The 21,114-nt window shown below is 37.7% G+C and overlaps 1 protein-coding gene across 1 annotated transcript in view; it reads right to left on the bottom strand.

The window, feature by feature from the left end:
• The window catches only part of PRRG1 (proline rich and Gla domain 1), a 496,749-nt gene that overhangs the window by 381,114 nt on the left and 94,521 nt on the right, over positions 1-21,114 (bottom strand). The window lies entirely within an intron of this gene.

Here is a 21,114-nt window from a genome sequence, read left to right as displayed (position 1 = left end):
AACCACAAGGGTTTGCCTCTTAATATGAATTAACAGTGTTAACTGAGCCATTGGAAAAAGTAATGGAATCTTATTATAAATTAATGGGAGTGTCGTGTCCAAATTAATGGACAGAGAACTCCCATGGTATTCTGAAATGATCAGACATCACTTGGAAAATGTATGTCTTTCTAAGGTTCTTATTAAAATACAAATATGAATAAGAGAAGTACAGTGGGTAGTGTGGGTCGCTAGGGTGACACTGATATGTGAGTAGTCAACATTTTTGAAATGAGGTTTTGAAAATTTTCAAATAAGTCACTGTTATTCTCTTTTGTTCCATTTGGCAGAATTAAGACCAATGGTGGCAACATTAGGGAGGCAGGTGCAGAGACAATATATAAAGGGATTAGAACATCCCAACTCTGGAATTAGCTAACTCAGGCAAGAATGTGTTTCCCAATAATGTAAGTATTCATACAGCTGAAGGAACATTTATCTCTAGACTGGATAAGATATTGAACTGGAAGACCTATAGAATATCTTTCTACTCTAAAATTCTTGACCTTATGGTTTTACTGATTTAGACATTTTCCATTGTGCCTATAGTTGACATGCTGCTGAAGTGAAAGCCAAAGTAAAAGCCAAGAGTGATCTTTGCCCACTGTCTCTGAATTTGACTCTAAGTGTTGCAGCAGGAACCATGTGTACACTCACAAGCACTGAGGGCTCATTTCATAACACTTCTTCACATAGGCCAGGTACTGAATTTGGAGACAAAAATTTCATTGACAATATTCATGCTTAAATTTTCCACCTATAGAATTAATCTTCAAGGATTATCAAAACATTATTTCAATGAGGGAACCTATTACATTTTAGATATGACTTCAATAAACTCAGTCAGTAAATGCCTTAGTAGCAACTAGCCAGAATACCTCACATTTTACCATTAAAAATGAACTTTTCTGCCTCTTAAAAATATCTTGATTTTCATAAAACCCGTACTAAAAAGAAATATCCAGGACTTCTGGGGAAGATGGCGGAGTACAAGGATCTTAGGCTCACCTCGTCCCATAGTTACACCGAAATAACATCCATATCAGAGTAAAAAAACCAGAAAATGACCCAAAGACTGGCAGAACAGACTCCCCACAGCTAAATGTAAAGAAGAGGCCACATCAAAGAGGGCAGGAAGGGTAGAGACATGGTCAGGAGCCAAACTGCCCTGTGGGACTGCTAGTGGGAGGGAAGGAAACCAGGGGTACAGAGAGAGGAGAGAAGACCCTACAGCAGGCTCCTGAGGCATGGGGAACCTGCCTGGAAAGACAAATCCCTATAATACTTGGCTTTGAAAACCAGAGGGGCCTAATTTTATGATCTTACAATCAGTGGGGCTTAACAGCAGAAACTTTAAAAAATCAGTGGTTCTGCTCTGGGAGAATGGGAGGGTGATAGGAAACTGAGTCCCCACTCTTACAGAGAAAACACAATAAACATCCCTGCTGAGATATAGCATAGAAGCAGCAGTTTGAAAAATGCCTGGGATATAGGGGAAGGAGATTTATTTAGTAATCTCAGAGCATGTGCTAGAAAGGCAGGGATCTTACGGAGATGTTTCCGAGAACAAAACTGCTGGAGGGTACCATGTCCCTCCCCTGCCTTCCAGCCTAGATACACAGACACCAGCCAGGACCAACACAGTGCCAACACTCTCCACATGTCTTGCTAAACACTGCACCCTGCCCTCATGTGCTTCTGCATATCTGCCTCCTCCGACCCAGCCTGCCTCAGCAGTTTTCCCAGGTGGCTGCAAGTCAGCTCCCACAATGGACCAGCACAGAACTTGCTGACACATGACTCACCCTCCTGGAGACCTGCTCCCTCTCATACACCCTTGGCCAGAGCCTAATCAAAGTGGTACCACAGGCCTGACAGGGTGCAAGCAGCCCCAACAGGGGCCAGCAGCACTCCAAAGTGACTACTGCCCAAGGGAGAGGGGACGATAACCTCACAAACCTGTGCAACTGCAGCCCCACCAGTGGGCTGGGAGTGGACATTTGGTTAATTGTAGTCTTCGCACACCAGCAAAACCTTCTCAGGGAACAACACCGGGAGAGCACTCTGCAGTTCTGTGATACTGGAGCTCTGCAAACACCTGTTCTTTTTTTTTTTTTTAATGTTTATTTATTTTTTGAGAGAGTGCATGCATGTGTATGTGAGCAGGGGAGGGGCAGAGAAAGTGGGAGATGGAGGAACTGAAGCAGGCTCTGTGCTGACAGTGCTGAGCCCAATGTGGGGCTTGATCTCATGAACTCTGAGATCATGACCTGAGCTGAAGTCAGATGCTTAACCGACTGAGACACCCAGGTGCCCCAACAAACACGTATTATAACTCAATTCATGCCCAAGGTGGCCCCAGACTAGTCCACTAACAATACAGGGACCAAACCCTGCCCACAGTAGACCAAGAGAGACATTGAAAATGAATGGACTAAAGGCACACACGGCTCAACCACAACAGTAGGGTGCATACAACACACATAGAAGACACTCCTGAACAACCAAGGTCTGGTGAAGAAGGCACATTGCACTGCAAGGCACTACAGGACCTCTTCTTCATAAGACCACAATTTTCAAGAGCAGGAGACGTAGATGATTTTCCTAACATATAGAAATGGACACAGTAAGATAGACAAAATGAGAAGATAGAGGAATATGCCCCAAATTAAAGAACAGGACAAAATCACAGCATGAGAGTTAAACAAATGGAAATAAGAGAGCAGGAGAACTAAAAAAATAACCATACAATTAGTAACAAAATGGCAATAAGTACACACCTATCAATAATTACTTTGAATGAAAATGGACTAAATGCTCCAATCAAAGGACAACGGGTGATAGAAAGTGGATAAAAAAATCAAGACCCATTTATATGCTTCCTACAAGAGACTCATTTCAGACTGAAAGACACAGGCAGATTAACAGTAAAGGGATGGAGGGGCACCTGGGTGGCTGAATCAGTTAAGTATCTGCCTTTGGCTCAGGTCATGATCTCACAGTTCATGAGGCCCTGCATCATGCTCTCTGCTGTCTGTGCAGAGCCCACTTCAGATCCTCTGTCTCCCTCTCTCTCTGCCCCTCGCCTGCTTGCACACTCTTTCTCAAAAATGAATAAAAACTTAAAAAAAAGTAAAGGAATGGAAAACGATTTATCATGCAAATGGATGTGAAAATAAAGCCAAGGTAGCAATACTTATATCAGACAAACTTGACTTTAAAATGAAACTTGTAATAAAAGATGAAGAAGGACACTATATAATCATAAAGGGAACAATCAAACAAGAAGACATAACAACTATAGATATTTCTGCACCCAACATGGAAGCACCCAAATCCATAAAGCCACTATTGACAAACATAAAGGAAGTAATTGATAGTAAAACAATAATAGTAGGGGACATTACCATCTCACTTATATCAATGGATAGATCATCTAAACAGAAAGGCAACAAGTAAACAGTGACTCTGCATGACACATTGGACCAGATGGAGCTAACAGATATATTAAGAAATTCCAACCTAAAAGAGTGAAATGTACATTCTTTTCAAGTGCACAGGGAACATTTTCCAGAATGCATCGCACGTTAGGCCACAAAACAAATCTCAACAAATTCAAAAAGATCAAGTTTATACCATGCATCTTTTCAGGCCACAACACTATGAACTAAAAATCAACCACAAGAAAAAAATCTGGAAATACATCCAGGTTAAATAACATGCTACTAAACAATGATGGGTCAACCAAGAAATCAAAGATGAACTAAAAGAATACATGGAGACAAATTAAAATAAAAATACAGTGGTCCAAAATTGTTGGGATGCAGTAAAAGCAGTTCCAAGAGGGAAGTTTATAGCAATACAGGTCTACTTCAAGAAGCAAGAAAAATTTCAAATAAACAACCTAACCTTACACCTAAAGGAGTTAGAAAAACAAGAACAAAACCCAAAACCAGGAGAAGGAAGAAAATAATAAAGATTAGAGCAGAAATAAATGAAATAGAAACTAAAACAATAGAACAGATCAATAAAACCAGGAGCTGGTTTTTGAAAGGATCAACAAAATTGGTAAACCTTTAGCCAGATTAATCAAAAAAAAAAAAAAGGACTCAAATAAACAAAATGAGAAGTCAAAGAGGAGAAATAACTGACACCACAAAAACACACAGGATTGTAAGTAGGTTTAGAGCGAACATACCTCAGCATAATATAGTCCATATATGAAAAGCCCACAGTGAACATCATACTCAATGGTGAAAAACTGAGAGCTTTTCCCCTAAGGTCAAGAATAAAACAAGGATGTCCACTCTCACCACTTTTATTCAACACACTACTGGAAGTCCTAGCCACAGCAATCAGACAGCAAAAAGGAATAAAAGGCATCTAAATTGTCATGGAAGAAGTAAAATTTTCACTATTTGTAAATGACTTGATACTATATAGAGAACACCTGAAGAATCCTACCAAAAATCTACTAGAACAGATAAATGAATTCAGCAACCTACTTTGTTCAGGGTTTTTATCATGAATGAATATACTTTGTCAAATGGTTTCTCTGCATCTATTGAAATTATCATATGGGTTTTATCCTTTCATGTTGATGAGATGTATTACATTGACTGACTCATGAATTCACAGGATACAAAATCAATGTACAGAAATCTGTTGTATTTGTATACATTAATAATGAAGGAACAGAAAGAGAAATTAAAACAGTCCAATTTACAACTGATCCAAAGATAATAAAGTACCTAGGAATAAACTTAACCACGTTTATCAGTTAAGGAAGTGTGGGAACACTCCTAAACTTGAAGTTCCCGGACACTAGTCAAAGTCCAACATTGCAAGGAGGTCTGATATGTTAACTCATTTATGTACAGTAGGTATAACTTACCCAAAAGGGACATTTATTCTCTACTCACTAGTAGAGTAAGCATCATACAATAATATCTGTATTTAAAGTATGTAAGCAGTGGGGCAGCTGGCTGGCTCGGTCAGTTAAGCATCAGACTCTTGGTTTCTGCTCAGGTCATGATCTCATAGGGGGATCAAGCCCCATGTCGGGCTCTGCACTGCCAGTGAGGAGCCTGCTTGGTATTCTCTCCCTCCTTCTCTCTCTGCCCTTCCCCTGTTTGCACTCTCTGTCTCTGTCAAAAATTAAAATAAAAAAAAAGTATGGGGGCACCTGGGTGGCTCAGTCGGTTAAGTGTCCGACTTCGGCTCAGGTCATGATCTCGCGGTTCGTGGGTTCGAGCCCCGCGTCGGGCTCTGTGCTGACAGCTCGGAGCCTGGAGCCTGTTTCAGATTCTGTGTCTCCCTCTCTCTGACCCTCCCCCATTCATGCTCTGTCTCTCTCTGTCTCAAAAATAAATAAATGTTGAAAAAAAAATTAAAAAAAAAAAACAAAAAGTATGTAAGCAGCAACTAACAGGCTGACAATAGTTTCAACTCACCTAATCAAAATTACACTTCCTACATGTAAAAAGACTTGAAGTAGCCAAAGTGTCATATTAGGAATTTATTTTTCAATAACACTAGAAAGGAATTACATTTTTAATTTTTTTTTTTTAATTTGAGAGTGAGAGAGACAGAGAGAGAAAGCATGTGACCAGGGGAGGGGCAGAGGGAGAGAGAGAATCTTAAGCAGGCTCCACACCCAGTGCGTGACTATGAGATCATGACCTGAGCCAAAATCGAGTCTGATGCTTAACTGACTGAGCCACCCAGGCGTCCCCACATTTTTCATTTTTAAAAATCTTTATTGAGATATAATTCAAACAACATAAAATCTACCCATTTAAAGTAAAAAATTCAGTGGTTTTTGGTATACTCACAGAACCATCACCAAAATCTATTTTAGAACATTTTCATCACCCCAAAAATCAACTCTGCACCCATTAGCAGCCACTCCCCATTCTCCCTGACCCCAGTACTAGGCAACCCTTAATCTATATTGTCTCGATAGATTTGCCTATTTTGGATATTTCATACAAATAGAATCTACAAAATGTGGTTTCTTTAGGCTGACTTCTTTCAGTTTTGCATAATTTTCAAGGTTCATCCATGTTTCAGTCCATAGCAGTACTTCATTCTTTTTCATTGCCAACATTTTCTATTATATGGAATAACTGTATTTTGTTCAGTCAGTTGATGGGCACTAGATTTATTTCAAATTTTTTATTATTAATGATGCTGCTAAAAACATTCATGTAGTTTTTGTGTAGATACATGTTTTTATCTCTCTTGGGTAGATATTTAGGAGTGGAATTGTTGGGAAATATATTAACTATATTTTTAACATTTTGAGACACTGCCAGAACATTTTCCAAAGTGGCTATACTATTTTGTATTCCTACCAACAATGTACAAGTGTTTCAATTATTCCACATTTTCATACTTTTTGTTTTGTCTTTTTTTTTAAATTATAGTCATCTTAGTGTATGTGACATATCTCATTATAGTTTTGATTTTAAATTCCCTAGTAACTAATGATGCTGAGCATCTTTTTATGTAGTTACTGGCCATTTGTATATCTTCTTTGTTGAAATTTCATTTGTCTCTTCAAATATTTTGCCTATTTTAAAATTGAGTTATTTATCTTTTCACTAATGGGTTGTAAACGGTTATTTTTTAAACTTATTTTGGATATAAGTCCTTATCAGATACATGTTTTGTAAATATTTTCTACCATTGTGTGGATTAGCTTTGAGTTTTTAATGGTATTGTTTGTAGCACAAAAGTTTCTAGTTTTGATGAATTTATATTGCTTTGTTGCTTGTGCTTTTGTTATCATATCTAAGAAGTCATTTATTAACCCAAGGTTATGATGATTTATTCCTATGTTTTCTTCTAAGAGTTTAATCAGTTTAGTTCTTATATTTAGGATTATTACCTATTTTGAGTTACTTTTATGTGAAATGTGAGGTAGGGACCCAACTTTATTCTTTCATAGATGGATGTCTAGTACTCTCAGCACTATTTGTTGAAAAGACTCTTCTTGCCCAATTGAATTGTTGATACTGTTACTTAAAATCAATTTACCATAAATGTAAGGGTTTATTTCTGGAATCTCAATTCTATTAGTTTGATCTATGAATATCTTTATGCCAGCACCACACTGTCTTGATTACTGAAGCTTTTTAGTAAGTGCTAAAATTTCACGTTTGGTTTGTATATTCTGAGTTCCTTGCATTTCCATATAGTTTTAGAATTAGGATATAACCTGGTTCCTACAAAAAGGCAGCTGGAATCTGTAGATTAATTTGGGGGGCACTGCAACTTAATATTAAATTTTCATATCCGTGAACATGGGATGTTTCTACATTTACTTAGGTATTCTTTAGTGATTTTTAAGAATGTTTTATAGTTTTCAGGGTACAATTTTACACTTCTTTTGTTAAATTTATTTCTAGGTATTTTGTTATTTTTTATGCTATTGTAATTGAAATTTTAACATTTCTTTTTCAGATTTCTTATTACTAATGTATGGAAATACAACTGATTTTGGTAGATTGATCTTGAATACTGCAGGCTTGCTGAAATCACTGATTATTTTTAATAGGTTTTATAGATTCCTTGGGATGTCTATGTACATGATTATGTCATTACAAATAGAGATAGGTTTACTTCTTCCTTTATAAATGGGATGTCTTTTTTTTTTCTTACCTAATTGCCTTGGTTAGACCCTCTTTTAAGATGCTGAATGGAAGTCGTGAGAGCAGAGACCCTTCTCTTGTTTCTGATCTTAAGGGAGAAACATCCAGTCTTCCTCCATTAAGCACAATGTCATCTGTGAGTTTTTCTTAGATTCACTCTTTATCAGGTTAAAGAAGTTCCTTTGTATGCTGAGTTTGTTGAGTGTTTTGCTTTGCTTTTTTTGTTTTATCATGAAAGATAGTTGCATTTGCCCTTCTCATACATTAAGAAAATAATGAACATTTTGTTCTTTATTCTACTAATATGATGTATTACATTGGTTGATTTTCTGAAGTCAACCCAACTTTGCATTCCTGGGATAAATCCCAAATGATCATGAAGTATATTTCCTTGTCTTTTAAAAAATTTTTTTTTAATGTTTATTTCATTTTTGAGAGAAAGAGAGAAATAGACAGAGACAGACGAGTGTGAGCAGGGGAGGGGCAGAGAAGGAGGGAGACACATAGGATCTGAAGCAGGCTCCAGGCTCTGAGCTGTCAGCAAAGGGTCTGATATGGAGCTCAAATGCACGAATTGTGAGATCATGGCCTGAGCCAAAGTCAGACACTTAACCGACAGAGCCACCCAGGTGCCCTGTATATTTCTTTTTCTATGTTGCTGGATTCAGTTTGCTAGGATTTTATTGAAGAGTTTTTCATCTATATTTATAAGCAATAATTATGTGTAGCTTCCTTTTCTTGTGATGTCTTTGTCTAATTTTGGGACTCTAGCATTTAAAAATTTCCCACTTTATGTAGGGTTGCTCTATTGCTAAGTAATTATTAATTTTCATCTTCCTCAATATTACTCTACTTCTTGTATCTCTAGGTACAGAAACTTAAGGGGAGAGAGAGAGAGAAAGAGGGAAGAAGGGAGAGATAAACTGATAGTGAAGGAAAGAGAATTAAAATGAAGGAAAGGCTAATATATAGCCCCAGATACACAGAATACATATATCTCTAAGTAATTTTTACTAGTTAAACTCAATTTTGTGTTCTTATCAACAGCTCTTTTAACAGTGACTTAAGCTCTCCAGAGCTTTGTGAATCCCAACTCACCAAAAAAGAAGAGTTTGACTATAGTCTATTCTTTCTTACACATCTCTATTAGAAACTAGAATTTAAAACCAAGATTATAAGAATACTAGCTGAGGTTGAAAAAAATCATAGAAGACACAAGAGAATCCCTTTCTGCAGAGATTAAAGAAATAAAATCTGGACAGGCCAAAGTTAAAAAATGCTGTAACTGAGATGCGATTTTGAATGAATGCCACAATGGCGAGGACAGAAAAAGCAGAGACACAAATCAGTGATAAAGAAGATAAAATTATGGAAAATAGAAAAAGGGGCAGAAAGTGTAAGTGAGCAAATTATAGCAGAAAACTTTCCTAATCTGGGGAAGGACACAGACATCAAAATACAAGAAGCACAGAGAACTCCCATTAAATTCAACAAAAGCCGACCATCACCAAGGCATATCACAGTCAAATTCACAAAATACACAAACAAGGAAAGAAGCAAGAAAGCATCAAGGGGGAAAAAGTCCTTAACCCATAAGGGAAGACAGATAAGTTTCACAGGAGATCTGCCCACCGAAACTTGGTAGGCCAGAAAGGAGAGGCAGGATATATTCAATGTGCTGAATGAGAAGAACATACAGCCAAGAATTCTATATCCAGCAAGACTGTCGTTCAGAATAGAAGGAAGAATAAAGAGTTTCCCAGACAACCAAAACTAAAGGAGTTCATGATCACTAAACGAGCTCTGCAAGAAATTTTAAGAGGGACTTTTTGAGTGGAGAAAAAAACAAAATTAAAAAACACCAAAAGCAACAAATATTAGAAAGGACCAGAGAACATCACCAGAAACACTAACTCTACAGGCAACACAATGGCATTAAATTCACAACTGTCAATAATCACTCTGAATGTAAATGGACTAAATGCTCTAATCAAAAGATACAGGGTATCAGAATGGAGTAAAAAAAAAAAACCCAAAAACGAAACAATACCCATCTGTATGCTGCCTAGAAGAGACTCATTTTAGAACATTAGACCTAAAGACACTTGCAGATTAAAAGTAGTGGAATGGAGAACCATCTATCACGCTAATGGATGTCAGAAGAAAGCCAGAGTATCCATACTTACATTAGACAAACTACATTTTAAAACAAAGACTGTAACAAGAAACAAAGAATGGCATTATATCATAATTAAGGGATCTGTCCATCAAGAAGGCCTAAAAATTATATATATTTATGTCCCCAACCTGAAAGCACCCAAATAAATAAATATATAAGTCAGTCAATAACAAACAAAAAGAAACTTATTGATAATAGTACAATAATAGTAGGGGACTTTAACACCCCACTTACAACAATGCACAGATTATCTAAGCAGAAATCAATATGGAAACATTGGCTTTGAATGACACACTGGACCAGATGGACTTAACAGATATATTCGAACATTCCATCCTACAGCAGCAGAATACACGTTCTTCTTGAGTGCACATGGAATACTCTCCAGAACAGATCACATACTGGGTCACAAATCAGCCAAAAGTACCAAAAGATCGAGATCATGCCATGCATATTTTCAGACCACAACACTAAACAACTTGAAATCAACCACAAGAAAAAATTTGGAAAGACCACAAATAATTGGAGGCTAAAGAACATCCTACAAAAGAATGAATGGGTTAACTGAGTATTAAAGAAGAAATAAAAAAGTACATGGAAGCCAATGCAAATGAAACCACAACAGTCCAAAACCTTTGGGATGCAGCAAAGGTGGTCATGAGAGGGAAGTATATAGCAATCCAGACCTTCCTAAAGGAGGAAGAAATGTCTCAAATATACAACCTAACCTTACACCTAAGGGAACTGGAAAAAGGACAACAAATAAAGCCCAAAACCAGCTGAAGAAGGGAAATAATAAAGATTAGAGCAGAAATCAATGATATTGAAATAAAAAAAGCAGAACCTATCAACAAAACCAGGAGCTGGTTCTTTGAAAGAATTAACAAAATTGATAAACCCCTAGCCAGACTTATCAAAAAGAAAAAGAAAAGGACCCAAATGAATAAAATCATGAATGAAAGAGGAGAGATCACAACCAATACCATGGAAATACAATTACAAGAGAATATGATGAGCCAACAAATTGGGCCATCTGAAAGAAATGGATAAATTCCTAGAAACATATAAACTACCAAAACTGAAATAGGAAAAAATAGAAAACTTGAGCAGACCCATAACCAGTAAATAAATGGAATCATTAATCAAAAATCTCCAAACAGGGTTGCCTGGGTGGCTCAGTTGGTTAAGTGTCCAACTTCAGCTCAGGTCATGATCTCGCTGTTTGTGGGTTCGAGCCCCGCGTCGGGCTCTGTGCTGACAGCTCAGAGCCTGGAGCCTGCTTTGGATTCTGTGTCTCCCTCTCTCCCTTCTCCTCCCCTGCTCGCTCTCTCTTTCTCTCTCTCTCTCTCAAAAATAAATAAACATTAAAAAAATCTCCCAACAAACAAGAGCTCAGGGCCAGATGGCTTCCCAGGGGAATTCTACCAAACATTTAAAGAAGAATTAATAACTATTCTTTGGAAACTACTCCAAAAAAATGGAAATGGAAGGAAAATTTCCAAACACATTCTATGAGGCCAGCAGTACCTTGATTCCAAAGCCAGATAAAAACCCCACTAAAAAGGAAAATTATAGACCAATTTCCCTGATGAACATGGACGCTAAAATTCTCAACAAGATACTAGCAAATCAAATCTAACAATACATTAAAAGAATTATTTGCCACCGTCAAGTGGGATTTATTCCTGGGCAGCAGGGGTGGTTCAATGTCTGCAAATCAATCAGCATGATACATCACATTAATAAAAGAAAGGATAATAACCATATGATCCACTCAATACATGCAGCAAAAGTATTTGACAAAATACAGCAACTTTTCTTGATAAAAACCCTGAAGAAAGTAACGATAGAAGGAACAAACCTCAACATCATAAAGTCCATATACAAAAGACACACATCTAATGTCATCCTCAAGTATGAAAAACTGACAGCTTTCCCCCTAAGGTCAAGAACATGACAGGGATGTCCACTCTCACCTCTGTTGCTTAACACAGTACCAGAAGTCCTAGCCTCAGCAATCAGACAACAAAAAGAAATAAAAGGCATACAAATTGCCAAGTAAGAAGTAAAACTTTTACTCTTCGCAGATGACAAGATACTCTACATAGAAAACCCGAAACACTCCACCCAAAAATTTCTAGAGCTGATATATGAATTCAGCAGTCACAGGATACAAAATCAATATACAGAAATCACTTGCATTTGTACATACCAATAATGAAACAGCAGAAAGAGAAATCAAATTGATCCCATTTACAACTGCACCAAAACCCACAAAATGCCTAGGAATAAACCCACCCAAAGAGGTGAAAAATCTATACACTTAAAACTATAGAAAGCTTATGAAAGAAACTGAAGAGAAAACAAAGAAATGGAAAAACATTCCATGCCCATGGATTGGAAGAACATATATTGTTAAAATGTCAATACTACCCAAAACAATATACACATTCAATGCAATTTCCAACAAAATAACACCAGCTTTGTTCACAGATCTAGAAGAAACAATCCTAAAATTTATAAGGAACCAGAAAAGACCCTGAATAGCCAAAGTAATATTGAAAAAGAAAACCAAAGTTGGAGGCATCACAGTCCCAGACTTCAAGGTCTATTACAAAGCTGTAGTCAGCCCGACAGTATGATACTGGCACAAAAAAAGATATATAGATCAATAGAATAGAATAGAGAACCCAGAAATGGACCTACAAATATATGGCCAACTAACCTTCAACAAAGCAGGAAAGAGTATCCAATGGAAAAAATAGTCTCTTCAGCAAATTGTGCTGGGAAAATGGACATCAACATGCAGAAGAATGAAACCAGGCCACTTTCTTACTCCATCCACAAGAATAAATTCAAAATGGATGAAAGACCTAAATGTAAGATAGGAAACCATCAAAATTCTAGAGAAGAACACAGGCAGCAACTTCTTTGACCTTGGCCGCAGCAGCTTCTTACTAGATATGTCTCTGGAGGCAAAGGAAACAAAAGCAAAAATGAACGCTTCTGCACAGCAAAGGAAACAAACAATCAAACTAAAAGGCAAGCAACAGAATGGGAGAAGATATTTGCAAATGACATACTGTATAAAGGGTTAGTATCCAAAATACATAAAGAACTTATAAACTCAACACCCCCCCAAAAAAAACCCCAAATAATCCGATGAAGAAATGGGCAGAAGACATGAATAGACATTTTCCCAAAGAAGACACACAGATGGCTAAAAGACACATGAAAAGATGCTCAACATCATTCATCATCAGGGAAATATAAATCAAAACTACAATGAGATATCACCCCAAACCTGTCAGAATGGCTAAAATGAACAACTCAGGATATAACAGATGTTGGTGAGAATGTGGAATAAAGGGAAACTTCTTACACTGTTGGTGGGAATACAAACTGGTTCAGCCACTGTGGGAAATAGTATGGAGGTTCCTCAAAACTTTAAAAACAGAACTACCATACAACCCAGCAATTACACTATTAGGTATTTACCAAAAGGATACAAAAATGCTGATTTGAAGGGGCACATGCACCCCAATGTTTATGGCAGTGCTATCAATAATAGCCAAATTATGGAAAGAGCCCAAACATCCATCAACTGATGAATGGCTAAAGAAGGAGTGGTATATACATATGATGAAAGTTACTCAGCCTTAAAAATAAGAATGAGGGGCGCCTGGGTGGCGCAGTCGGTTAAGCGTCTGACTTCAGCCAGGTCACGATCTCGCGGTCCGTGAGTTCGAGCCCCGCGTCAGGCTCTGGGCTGATGGCTCGGAGCCTGGAGCCTGTTTCCGATTCTGTGTCTCCCTCTCTCTCTGCCCCTCCCCCGTTCATGCTCTGTCTCTCTCTGTCCCAAAAATAAATAAAAAGCGTTGGAAAAAAAAAATAAGAATGATGTGAATGGAGCTACAGAGTATTAAGCTAAGTGAAATAAGTCAGTCAGAGAAAGACAAATATCATCATTTCACTCATATGTGGAATTTAAGAAACAAAACAGATGAACATAGGGAAAGGAAAGGAAAAATAAGATAAAAACAGAGAGGGAGCCAAACCATAGGAGACTCTTAACTATAGAGAACAAACTGAGAGTTGCTGGAGGGGAGGTGGTTGGAGGGATTGGCTAAATGGTGACAGGCATTAAGGAGGACACTTGTTGAGCTGAGCACTGGGTGTTACATGTAATTGATGAATAACTAAATTTTACTCCTGAAACCAGTACTACACTATATGTTAACTAATTTGAATTTAAATTTAAAAAACAAAGGGGAAAAAATTAAGTATATGGCTTACATTTGTGGCTTTTATATTTCTTTTTTTTTTTTAACATTTATTTATTTTTGAGACAGAGAGAGAGAGAGCATGAACAGGGAGGGTCAGAGAAAGAGGGAGACACAGAATCTGAAACAGGCTCCAGGCTCTGAGCTGTCAGCACAGAGCCCGATGCGGGGCTCGAACCCACAGACTGTGAGATCATGACCTGAGCCAAAGTCGGACGCTTAACCGACTGAGCTACCCAGGCGCCCCTGTGGCTTTTATATTTCTACTGGACAGTGCTGTTCTAGACTCTCTTAGTTCTAGTAACTATACATGATCTTTAGAAATTTTATCTTTCAGTGACAAAGTAATTTTGCATTAGGTAGACTTGGGTTTACTTCCTAGTTTTGCCATTAGCTATATGGCTTTGGGCAACTTAGTTACCTTGTTGGGTCTTGGTTTCTTTACTTGTAAACTGGGACTATTGATACCTATTATTTTACCTGTATACATGGTTCCATTGAATAGATTTGTTGTCCTAAAGTTCAAAAGAGATAAGTCTGTGGATGGCTCAGTGCTTGACAGATGGTAGGTAGGCAGGTCCTCATCACCTCTTCTCATCCTAAGTCTATATAGAGTTAACAAATGGACTTCTCAAATCTTACATCTCCTTACTGCTTGATTTGTCCACAAATTTTGTGCAGTTCCTTGATTTTGGTCTGGTTTTCTTTGCACAGGCTGTTCTCTAAAATGCTCTACAGTTTCTCCATAAAAACAATTTCCTATAAAGAGTACTATATATTCAGGAATCTCATGCAAATGAAAGTAACTTGCATGACTGAGAATTTCCTTTAGGTGAATTTGGGTTAAGCCCATATGCCACTCCAGAATTTTACAAAATTCTGCAGGTACCATTGACTTAATTATCATCAGGTTTTATTTTATGCTATAGATTTTTTTTCCTATGCAGAAAACATATTAACTAATTTTCTCTATACAGGCAGGGAAAAACATAAACATACAAATATTATAATATCCTTTACAAAAGGGGAAAACAATCATCAAATTTCACTATCATTCCCCACCTACAATCAGGGTAAGTCCAAAAGCCTACACAAAAGTGATCAAAATAGAAACTATGCATTAGTCACTGTTTCTTTTTTGCTAAACGTAATACTTTAATATATGTCACCAAATTTCAAGGGGTTGGCATGTATTACTTTAAGAAAGTAGAAATATATTCTGAATTGATTTTTTTAAGGTTTATTTATTTTTGAGAGAGATTGAGTGAGCAGGGGAGGGGCAGAGAGAGAGGGAGACAGAAGATCTGAAGTGGGCTCTGTGCTGACAGCAGAGAGCCTGATTCGGGGCTCAAACTCACAAACCGTGAGATCATGACCTGAACTGAAGTTGGACACTTAGCCAAATGAGCCACCCAGGTGCCCCTACAGCATTCATTCTTGATAAAAACCCTCAACAAAGTAGGGATTGAAGGAACATATGTCAACATCATAAAGGCCATATATGAAAGACCCACAACTAATATAATTCTCAATGAGGAAAAACTACGAGCTTTTCCTCTACAGTCAGGAACAAGACAGAGATATCCACTCCCACCAGTTTTTTTTATTTTTTTAACATTTATTTATTACTGAGAGACAGAGAGAGACAGCACGAGCAGGGGAGGGGCCGAGAGACGGGGAGACACAGAATCTGAAGCAGGCTCCAGGCTCTGAGTTGTCAGCACAGAGCCCGAAGCAGGACTCAAACTCACAAACCAAGAAATCATGACCTGAGCCGAAGTCAGAGACTTAACCCGACTGAGCCACCCAGGTGCCCCAACTCTCACCAGTTTTATTGAACAGAGTGCTGGATGTCCTAACCTCAGCAGACAACAAAAAGTAATGAGTTATCCAAATCAGCCAAGAAGCAGTCAAACTTTCACTATTTGCAGAGGACAGGATACTCTATGTAGAAAACCCAAAAGAGTCCACAAAATATTGCTACAACTGGGTGCTATTTTAAACAGAATTTTAATTTTTTTCCTTTTCAATTGTTCGTTGCTAGTATATAAAAACAAGACTGATTTTTGTATATTGGGCTTATACCCTGAGATCTTACTAAACTCATTTATTAGTTTCAGTAGCTTCTTCATATACACTTTAAGATTTTCTACATAGACAATTAAGTTATCTGCAAGTAGAGCTAGTTTTACCTCTTCATTTCCAATTCGTGTGCCTTTCATTTCCTTTGCTGGCCTTATTTCACAAGCGAGGACCTCCAGTTTAAAGTTGATTAGGAGTGATGAGAATGGACATCCTTGTTTTGCTGCTGACTTTAGGGTGGAAATCATTTAATTTTCTACCACTAAGTATGATGCAAGGTGTAGGTTTTTCAAAGAAGCCCTATATCAGGTTGAGAAATTTCCTTCCATTATGCTAAGATTTAAAAGAAAAAATCAGGAATGGATATTTGAGGGGCGCCTGGGTGGCTCAGTCAGTCAAGCCTCCAACACTTGATTTCAGCTCAGGTCATGATTCCAGGGTCGTGGGATCAAGCTCCATGTCAGGCTCTGTGCAGAGCATGGAGCCTGCTAAAGATTCTCTTTCTACCTCTGCCCCTCTCCCTTGCGCACGCACACACACACACACACACACACACTCCCTCTCCCCCCCCCCCAAAAAAAAAGTAATAAAAAAAGGAATGGATATTTGAATTTGTCAAGTGCTTTAAAAAAATTTTTTTTTAATATTTATTTACCTTTGAGAGAGAGATATAGAGTGAGCACAAGCAGGGGAGGGGGGTAGAGAGAGGGAGACACAGAATCCGTAGCAGGCTCCAGGCTCTGAGCTGTCAGCATAGAGCCCGACGCGGGGCTTGAACCCATGAACCATGAGATCATGACCTGAGCTGAAGTCAGACACCCAACCAACTGAGCCACCCAGGCGTCTCTGTCAAGTGGTTTTTATGAATCTATTCAGATGCTTATATGATATTTTTTATTTAGTCTGATGAATTACATTGATGTATTACATTGATTTTTTAATTTGAATTAGCTTTGCATTCCTGAGATGAACTCCATTTGGTCACAATATGCCATTATTTTGTACATTTTTCAATTCCATTTTCTAACACATTATTAAGAATATTTATGCCTATATTTATGAAGAAAACTCGTCTGTAGTTTTCTTGTAATTTTTTCCCTGGTTATCTCAGGATATGTTGGGAAGTATTCTGTCCTCTTTAATTTTCTAGAAGAACTTGTATAATTCACTTGCTACTTATTTAAATATTCAGCAGAATTCATAAGTAAAGCCAATGGGTTTGGAGTTTTCTCATGGGAATATTTTAACTAAAATTTCCATTTAATTAAAGATACAGGGCTATTTAGGGTACATATTTCCTGTTGAATGAACATTAGTACCTTCATGTGCACAAAACGGTCACTGTGGATTTGTTTGGTAACTTACGTATTTAAGATTTTGGTATTTATGTTCATACATTAGATTAGCCTGTAGTTGAATTTTATCTATATTGAAGTTATAGGTATAAAGTTGTTTGTTACTGAAGAGAACACTTCTGACAACAAATGTGTGGGGGTTTTCCCCATGCCAACCAATTCTCCAACTTCCCCAACACTAATTGGATGTTCTAAAAGCCAATGAGGACACTAACTAGCACAGATCTCACAGGTTAATGACTCAATTCCACAAGACTGCCCCTCCCCTGTCCCAACTACTACAGATACTAATTGCAAATCTAGGTTCTCACCTGTGCTTCTGACAGGCTATAAACTGGAGGTTCCCATGACTTCCGCTTTAGGTTTGATAATTTTCTAGAATGTTTCAAAGAATTAGGAAAACAGTTTATTTACTAGATTACCAGTTCGTTATAAAAATATACAACTCAGAATCTGTCAGATGGAAGATGCATAGAGCAAGGTAGAAGGAGAAGGGGCATGGAAGCTCTCTAGGTATTTCAGCTTCCCAGCAACTCCATGTGTTCACCAACTTGGAAACTTTCTGAATCCCTTCAATTAGGGCTTTAAAGGGGGCTTATTACCTAGGCATGATTAGTCAAATCAATCAATTAACCTCCAGCCCTTCCCCCCTCAGGAGGTCGGGAGGAAGGGCTGAAATCACATGGTTAGTTCCTTTGGCAAACAGTTCTCCATCCTTAGGGGCTTTCCAGAAGTCACATCATTATTATAAATTCAGGTATGGTTGAAAGGAGTTTGTTAGGAATAACAAAAGATGCTCCTTTTATCTTTATCACTCCAAAGCTGTTTGAGGAGCTAGGGGAAAAAATAAACAAACAAGTATTATAACAAAGATGTTTCTATCACTCTTATCACTTAGAAAATTACAAAGGTTTTAGAACCTCTGGTCAGGAGCTGGGGATGAAAAATCAAAATATATGTATTTTATATCACAATTATATTCCCTCATCAACCTTTGAATGAGTGTATGATCTGTAGTGATATCTCTTCTCTCATTCCTGTAACTGGTCATTTGTGTATTCTCTCTCTGATTAGTGTCTTCTCCTCATTACTCTGTCTAGAGATTTATCTTTTTGTTTATTTAATTTTCTCAAAGAACCTTCTTTGATTTCATTGATTTGACTTACTTTATTTATTTTTATTATATTTTCAATTTCACTCTTTTCTTCTCATATCTTTATTTTGGGGGGTTCAGAAAGCTTTATTAACATGACAAAAATCATATATGTCCATAGTATGAAAGAGCTAGAATTCAAACTCATTTCTGCCTGTCTCTGAATCTGAAATCATTAAACATCTTCATCTTGAGGGGTTTTACCTAGACGCAGACTCCTGTTTTAACTGCTACCTCTGGTCTATGACCAGAGACCTATCCTTCTTTTCACAACCCTTGTTCTTTCAACCTGTTTACAAAATTACTACTTATGTTCAGGTCCTCTTACTTTGGGGAGTCTTCAGTACACTGAGCTACCTTCCCAAATACTGACCCCAATTCTCCTCAACTTACTGAACTAGTTTAACTCATAACTTACTCATTTTAACATATATGTATAAAAACAAACTCTGCTTATATCTTTATCATTTCCTTCTTTCTGCTTGGCTTGGTTTATTTTGGTCTTTTTCTCCCTTTTTTTCAATTTAAATTTGTTTTAAATTTTATTTTAACGTTTATTTATTTTTGAGACAGAGAGAGACACAGCATGAACGGGGGAGGGGCAGAGAGAGAGGGAGACACAGAATCGGAAGCGGGCTCCAGGCTCTGAGCCATCGGCCCAGAGCCCGACGTGGGGCTCGAACTCGCGGACTGCGAGATCGTGACCTGAGCCGAAGTCGGACGCTTAACCGATTGAGCCACCCAGGCGCCCTTTAAATTTTATTTTAGAGAGAGAAAGAACATGTGAGCAGGGGAGAGGAAGAGGAGGAGAAGGAGAGAGTGAGGGAGGGAAGGAGGGGGAAGGAAAGGGGGAGAGAGGGAGAGAGAGAGGGAGAGAGGGAGAGGGAGGGGGAGAGAGAGAGTCTTAAGCAGGTTCCACGTGCAGCATGGTGCCCAACACAGGGCTCAACCCTACAACCCTGGGATCATGACCTGAGTCGAAATCAAGAGTTGGTTGCTCAACAGACTGAGCCACCTGTGAGTTCCTTCTTCTTTTTAAGGTGGAAGGTTAAATAATGGATTTGAGACCTTTCTTCTTTTCTGAAATAAGAATTTTTTAAAGCTTTCAAAAATTAACATGCAAACACTGCTTTAGCTACATCTCACAAATATCGATATGCTATTTTTTGTTTTCATTCAATCCAAATAATTTCTAATTTCCCTTTGATCTCTTCTTTGACCCTCAGGGTTGTTTGGAAACATATTATCAACTTCTGAATATTTAAGTGTTTTTCAGATATTTTTATGTTAACGAGTTCTAATTCAGTTTTACTGTGATCAGAGAACATATCTTTCATGATATGAGTAATTTTGTATTTATTGAGATTCGTGTTGTGGTCTAGAATATGGTGTTAGTAAATAGTCTATGTGCACTTGAAAAAAATGTGCTACTAAGGAGTAGGTTTCTAAAGTTTCTTAACTCTCTGATTTTCCTTAACATAAGTATCATTTCTTTTTTTTTTTTCATTCTTTTTCTCCTACTGATATCACAAATAATACCAATGGTTGCTACAGAGGGAACTTTGTAGTTTATACTAAACAAAGTATAGTTTTCATTTATAAATAGTTTAGTAAAAAGATAACTGAATCATGGTGGTGAACTGAACACAAAGATTATCTACACACACACTCACACACAGTAGAAAGGGTGTCTGTCATTAGGAGACCAGATATTGTGAGGAATTCTGGAAAAACATGGTAAGAGGCTATCAGACTGGCCAACTCAGAGAAGTTGCACCAGCTGCAGTAGACAACCGGGTCACATTCAGAGAAACTCTAACACCAGAGTAAATGAAACTGTAGCACTGTTGAGGCTCCTGGGTCAGCTGTGAGATGAAGGAGCTAGTGTGAACAGCAGAGGTATTTGTCCTGCCCTGCTCTGACTCTCCCTCACTCTTACAATGGGAAGTAAGCACCTGTGGCATCTGACATGTTTAATCTCCCAAGACAGTGAATGAGCTTAAGATAACTGCAGACTTCACAGAAGAGAAACAAAAGGACACATCTACCCAGAAGGAAAAAACATTACCTTTCCAATGTCAAAATTACATTTATTTTATTAACAGGGAGGGTCACTATCCAAGTTTCATGCTTTGTACTCAAGAAGGACAAAATCGCCAAACAATTGACACACCCTGCCCTTCCATTCTAAGAAGTATACTATAGATCAGATCCTTGCTAACTACCTAGGCTAATCAAACAAGTCATTTATTCCTAAATATAAGTAGACCAAGGTTTGGCAGGTATTTGACAAAGGTAAAAGAGAAAATCATGATAACCTAACAGAAATATTTGTGAAAAACAAACAAACAAAAAAGCTCAGATATAA

The sequence above is a fragment of the Neofelis nebulosa genome, chromosome X (genome assembly GCF_028018385.1).
Source record: "Neofelis nebulosa isolate mNeoNeb1 chromosome X, mNeoNeb1.pri, whole genome shotgun sequence".
NCBI classification, from domain to species: Eukaryota; Metazoa; Chordata; class Mammalia; order Carnivora; family Felidae; genus Neofelis; species Neofelis nebulosa.
This window is presented reverse-complemented; position numbering and strand designations above follow the sequence as displayed.